This window comes from Penaeus monodon, chromosome 2 (assembly GCF_015228065.2).
Source record: "Penaeus monodon isolate SGIC_2016 chromosome 2, NSTDA_Pmon_1, whole genome shotgun sequence".
Taxonomy (NCBI): domain Eukaryota; kingdom Metazoa; phylum Arthropoda; class Malacostraca; order Decapoda; family Penaeidae; genus Penaeus; species Penaeus monodon.
Window position 1 is genome coordinate 56723663 of NC_051387.1, and position 7428 is coordinate 56731090.

A 7428-nucleotide genomic window follows, 5' to 3' on the forward strand; every position below is an offset into this window, starting at 1 on the left:
TGTGTATATATATATATCTATATATATATATATACTATATATATATATATTATATATATATGTACTATATATATATATATATATATATATATATATATATTATATATATATATATATATAATATATTAAAAAGGCTTACCGCACTCTCTTTTTCTCCCTGTCTCTCAGTATTACGTTTTAATGAGTCTTTTCATAAGGCCTTTCCTCATTCCAAGATAATTTTTGTGCAAGTTAAAAGCAGTAAAGTTAACGAGGCATCTCGGTAATGTTCTTCACACCCTAAGCTCACTATCTTTTGGTGTGGTGGTTGTTCATTCTCGTTCTCTCTGTTGGTTTGTCTGCCTATCTGTCTGTCTGTTTGGCTGACTCTCTCTCTCTCTCTGTCTATCTGTCTGTCTGTCTGTCTGTCTGACTCTCTTTCTCTGTCTATCTGTCTGTCTGTCTGACTGACTCTCTCCCTTTGGCTATCTGTTTGTCTGGCTGACTATCTCTCTCTCTGTCTATCTGTCGACCTGTTTATCGATATATCTATCTCACTATCTATCCATCCAACTATCTATCTATCTACATATCCATCTATCTATCTATCACTCTATCTACCTATCCTCCTATCTATCTATCAATCCATCTATCTAACTATCTATCCATCTATCTATCAAACTATCTATCTATATGCCTGTTTATCAATCGACCTATCTCTCGATGCATGGACACAGTTACGATGACAGGGAGATAAACAAGCAAACTGATATACACCAGAATGTATGCAAATGTCTTCATATGTATTATGATATTCAACTCCCTTTGTTAAGTCTAATATTCCAGACGATGTTTAAAAATAAACACGCAACAAGCATTTTCAAAAAGAAGAAAAGAAAGAAGAAAAAAATGGAAAGAGAAAAAGGACGAGAAAAAGAGAAAAAGAAAACGAAAACAGAACAGAAACGAAAAAAAAAGAAAACGAAAAATGAAAACGAAAACGAAAATCCAAGAAAACATAGGAAACCAGCTGAGGTTGGCAACACTTGGACAGCATCCAATGTATGTTATGTTGCCTCTTCCATATACTTGAAATTGCTTCCCATGTCTCGAGGGAGAATCGTATTCTATGTGTAAAAGACACGAGTATTCTTAGAAATACGGATATTTATGCCTAAAAAGATGGCGATCCAGTGAAGTGAAATGTGAGTGCATGTCCCGTAGAGTTAATCCACACTTTTGAAAATTGCTGTAGAATATTTATTTTCATTACAGATCATGAAATAGGAAAGGAAGATAAAAGCAAAGTAAGATAAAGATAAAAAGGAATGTTAAATGAAGGCCTGCATAAAGAATAACAACATACGACAGGACTGAATTTGAAAGTGTATATTTGAAATTTTAATAAGCAAGGAGACAAAATACATTAAATGAAGGGTGATATTGATGGAATGAAAGATTGAACAAAAGAACAAACAACTCCACTTTTTGTTTTTGTTTTTTTGTTTTTTTTTTTGCTTTTGCTTTTGCTTTTATTTTTGTTTTCTTGCTTTTGTTTTTTGCTTTTGTTTTTTGCTTCTGCTTTCGCTTTCGCTTTTGCTTTTGTTTTTGTTTTTGCTTTCGTTTTTTGCTTTTGTTTTTGTTTTCGCTTTTCCTTTTGCTTTTGTTTTTGTTTTTGTTTTTGTTTTTGTGTTTGTTTTTGTTTTATGCGCAGCTGTTCTGAAGGAGGTATTCCATTTACAGAATCCCGTTAGTGTCTCTACTGGCTGTATTTTCCATCAAGTTTACATCCTGGACTTTGCTGCTGTAAGCTGTATTTTCAAGGGTTTACGGCGAGGAAAGGAGGGAGGGAATGGGAAGATGGAGGGGATTTGGGTGGAGGTGGATGGGGGAGGAGTGAGAGGGGAGTGGGAGAGGGTGGTGGTGGGTAAGGATGGGGTTGGTGAGGGGGTATGGAGTATGGTAGTGGATGGACAGGTGATTGGAGAAGTGGAGTTTCCAAAGAGGAGATGAGGGAGGAAGATTGACTGAAGGAGAAGGAAGAAGGGGAAGTAAGAAGAAAGAGAAAGAGAAGAAAAAAAAAAAAAAAAAATGAATAGGAATATGGAATATTATGAGAGTAGAGTTGTTGGTGAGTCGATGTTAGAAGGTATAGAATAATGTGATGTAAGCAATACGATAATATGTGTCTGTGCGTTGTGTTTGTTGGTAGCTGTGGTAGTGTGTCTAGATTGATGTGTGTGTGTGTTGATGTTTTGCGTGCTTTTTAATGTGATGATATATGATTATTTTATTATTTATATCAATGATTATGATATATAGCAAATAACATTTCAAAAGGCGATAGAAACAAGTGACTGACTAAAAAGAACCGTACACGGAGCCATAAAATGCTTATCTCTATAAGTACGTGTGATCTATATCCATCGATCCTATATTGTTTGCAGTAACAGTATCTCGATTTCTTACCGAAGGTTAAATGAACTTTGATGAAACGAGGAGATAACTGACATCATTCAGTATTTCCGTTATTCTTGCCATAAGTCTCTTCAGTAGTGGTTGAAACCACGATCCTCTTGTGTTTCGTACAGTCTCGATTTCTACGAGGTGATTGAGTTGGAAAATGAAAGGTAGAATTTATATTCCAATCGTTGAGTCAGATCTCTGTTTATGGTCTGTGACTGTGTGTTGAAATGAAAAGGGTAGGAAGTGAGAAGGGGGGCGTAGAATCCGGTAGAGGTGGAGAGGGAGGGAGAGAGGGGAGAAGAAAGGGAGAGGGGAAGGGAGGGAGAGGAGAAGGGGAGAGAGAGGGGAGGGAAGGAGAGAGGAAAGGAAAGGAGGGGAGGAAGAGAGAGAGAGAGAGAGGAAGAGCAGAGAGACAGACAGAGAGAAGAGAGAGAGAGACAGACAGACAGACAGACAGACAGAGACAGAGAGAGACACAGAGAGAGTGAGAGAGAGAGAGACTGAAAATGTAGATATCAGAGTATTTTTCTTTTTTCAAATATGCATGGCACTGAAATGCCTTAGAGGAATTGGTGCGAATTAAAAGGGAAATATTCTATTCCATTTTGTACAACATTTAATACTTCCAGGAACTAAATCTCTCTCTCTCTCTCTCTCTCTCTCTCTCTCTCTCTCTCTCTCTCTCTGCTCTCTTCTCTCTCTCTCTCTCTCTCTCATCTTTTCTGTCTATCTCTATTATCTATCTATGTATCTTCTATCTACTCTCTTTACTTCTCTCCTCTCTCTCTCTCTCTCCTCTCTCTCTTCTCTCTCTCTCTCTCATCCTCTCTCTCTTCTCTCTCTCCTCTCTCGTTCTCCATCTCTCTCTCTCTCTCTCTCTCTCTCTCTCTCTCTCTCTCAGTCCGCGTCGCCATTGCCTTTCCTTTCCTCATTTACGTATTATTCCTAAAATGAAAGTATCAAAACATTATGAAATTATAACCTTTAGATGTATTTACATGTAATATGCTTTCCAATAGGAAGTTTACGGTCTCTGATCTATAACAGATATGAAGTCATTAAAGCCACATATCATTATGACAATAAGTCTTGTCAATAAATCGTTTTCTTTCTCCTTTTGTTTTTAATAATGAAGATGTAGAAGGGATGGTAAATATAAACGTTGGAATAAGCCTTTATCTAATTATGTTCGTATTAGTGTTCAGGTTTCAGCGCTTCATTTCCAATGCAAAGTAAGAATATCACCTGTGCTCTTATTACATGTAACATGTGAGAGACAGACAGACAGAAATAGAGAGAGACAGAGAGAGAAGAGAGAGAGAGAGAGAGAGAGAGAGAGAGAGCGAGAGAGAGACAGAGAGAGAGAGAAAAAGAGAGTGAGAGAGAGAGAGAGAGAGAGAGAGAAAGAAAGAGAGAGAGAGAGAGAGAGAGAGAGAGAGAGACGGGGAGGGTATCTTCCGTAGAGTTTCAGGACGTTGGGTGAGAGAATAAGGAACAGTGAATTTCGAGTATTTTTGAGTATTTTTACATATTTATGTTGGTGTTCCATTACCTCAAACTTCAATCACCCTAGGTCGCTGGTAGTGACTCGGTGTTTGATTTTAATTAGCAGATCTAAAGAAACTTTTTCAATAATAATAATAATAATAATAATAATAATAATAATAATGATAATAATAATAATGTTATTAATGATAATAACATTTACTATAATAATGATATTCCTAATGATTATTCTTATGATCATTATCATTATCTTTTTTTTTTTTTTTGAGTAATGTGTATATATATACATATATATATATATATATATATATATATATATATATATATATATATTATTCTTATGATCATTATCATTATCATATAATTATGCTTGATAGAAGTTGATATAAATATATAATTTTTTTTTATTAAATTTTATTTTTTTATTGTTTTTTTTTTTATTGTTTTTTTTTTTTTTGTGTTTATTAGCCCTACCACCTCACTACTCTTATCGTGATTATCATTATCATTATAATTATGTTTTATAGAAGTTGAAATAAAAAAATTTTTTTTTTTTTTTTTTTTAGCCCTGCCACCTCACTACTCTTATCGTGATAGCCATACGGCGCGGAGAAGTAGTTATGTACTTTCCATCACAGTCATTTCGGATGCTTGGTGGTTTTGCTGCCCCGAAGGTGATTCGATCGCGGGTCCACGAGGTTCAGAGTCCACCGCGCTAACCACTGGGCTATCAAGGGGCAGCAGAAGGAAGGAGAGGAATTAACCCTTTCAAGTCAGCGTCACACACAAACACAATAATAACAATATTAACAATAATAATAATAACAATAATGACGATACTAACGATAATAACAATAATAACAATAACAATAATAACGATAATAACAATGATGACGATGATGATGATAATAATAATAATAATAATAGCATCATAATAATGATAATAGCAATAACAGTAATCATACTAATGATAATGATAAAAATAATAACAATAATGATAATGATAATGCTGAAAATATTGATAATGATAATAACAATATGAGAATAATAATAATAGTACTGGGTTTTTGATCTCGAATTGTCTTTTAAAAATCGCATGAAGGACTGAAATACGTGATTTGCTTAACTTTCCTTCGTATTTTTTTTTCTTTTTTAGTAATATATATATATATATATATATTATTCTTATGATCATTATCATTATCATTATAATTATGCTTGATAGAAGTTGATATAAAAAAAGTATATAAAATTTTAATTTTTTTTTTTTTTATTATTATTTTTTTTTTTATTTTTTTTTTTTTTTTTTGCCCTACCACCTCACTACTCTTATCGTGATTATCATTATTATTATAATTATGCTTGATAGAAGTTGATATAAAAAATAATAATAATAAATTATATTTTATTTTTTTTATTTTTTTATTATTATTTTTTTTTTAGCCCTACCACCTCACTACTCATATCGTGATAGCCATACGGCGCGGAGAAGTAGTTATGTACTTTCCATCACAGTCATTTCGGATGCTTGGTGGTTTTGCTGCCCCGAAGGTGATTCGAACGCGGGTCCACGAGGTTCAGAGTCCACCGCGCTAACCACTGGGCTATCAAGGGGCAGCAGAAGGAAGGAGAGGAATTAACCCTTTCAAGTCAGCATCACACAAACGCAATAATAACAATATTAACAAAATAATAATAACAATAATAATAATAACAATAATAACAATAATAACAATAATAACGATAATAACGATGATGAAATATGATAACGATGATGGCGATGATGATGATAATAATAATAATAACAATAATAGCATCATAATAATGATAATAGCAATAACAGTAATCATAATAATGATAATGATAAAAATAATAACAAAAATGATAATGATAATGCTGAAAATATTGATAATGATAATAACAATATGAGAAAAATAATAATAGTACTTGGTTTTTGATCTCGAATTGTCATTTAAAAATCGCATGAAGGACTGAAATGCGCGATTTGCTTAACTTTCCTTCTCCGTAATTTTTTTTTTTTTTTTTTTTTTTTTTGAGTAATATATATATATATATATATATATATATATATATAATTCTTATGATCATTATCATTATCATTATAATTATGCTTGATAGAAGTTGATTAAATATTTAATTTTTTTATTAAATTTTATTTTATTTTTTTATTTTTTATTATCATTTTTATTTTTTTTTTTTTATTATTAGCCCTACCACCTCACTACTCTTATCGTGATTATCATTATCACTATAATTATGCTTGATAGAAGTTGATATAAAAAAAAATAATAATAATTAAAAAGAAAAATTATTTTATTTTATTTTTTATTTTTTTTAGCCCTACCACCTCACTACTCATATCGTGATAGCCATACGGCGCGGAGAAGTAGTTATGTACTTTCCATCACAGTCATTTCGGATGCTTGGTGGTTTTGCTGCCCCGAAGGTGATTCGATCGCGGGTCCACGAGGTTCAGAGTCCACCGCGCTAACCACTGGGCTATCAAGGGGCAGCAGGAGATAGGAGAGGAATTAACCCTTTCAAGTCAGCGTCACACACAAACGCAATAATAACAATATTAACAATAATAATAATAATAATAACGATAATAACAATAATAACGATAATAACAATAATGATAATCATGATAAGAGTAGTGAGGTGGTAGGGCTAATAAAAAAAAAATAAATAAATAAAATAAATGAAAATTGATAATAATAAAAAAAAATTAATAAAAAAATAAATAAATAAATATATTTATATCAACTTCTATCAAGCATAATTATAATGATAATGATAATGATCATAAGAATAATATATATATATTACTCAAAAAAAAAAAATTACGAAGGAAAGTTAAGCAAATCACGTATTTCAGTCCTTCATGCGATTTTTAAAAGACAATTCGAGATCAAAAACCCAGTACTATTATTATTATTATTCTCATATTGTTTTATCATTATCAATATTTTCAGCATTATCATTATCATTATTGTTATTATTTTTATCATTATCATTATTATTATGATTACTGTTATTGCTATTATCACTATTATGATGCTATTATTGTTATTATTATTATTATTATTATTATCATCATCTCATCATCATCATCATCATCATCGTTATCATCGTCATCATCGTTATTATCGTTATTATCGTTATTATTGTTATTATGTTATTATCGTTATTATTGTTATTATTGTTAATATTGTTATTGTTGTGTTTGTGTGTGATGCTGACTTGAAAGGGTTAATTCCTCTCCTTCCTTCTGCTGCCCCTTGATAGCCCAGTGGTTAGCGCGGTGGACTCTGAACCTCGTGGACCCGCGATCGAATCACCTTCGGGGCAGCAAAACCACCAAGCATCCGAAATGACTGTGATGGAAAGTACATAACTACTTCTCCGCGCCGTATGGCTATCACGATATGAGTAGTGAAGTGGTAGGGCTAAAAA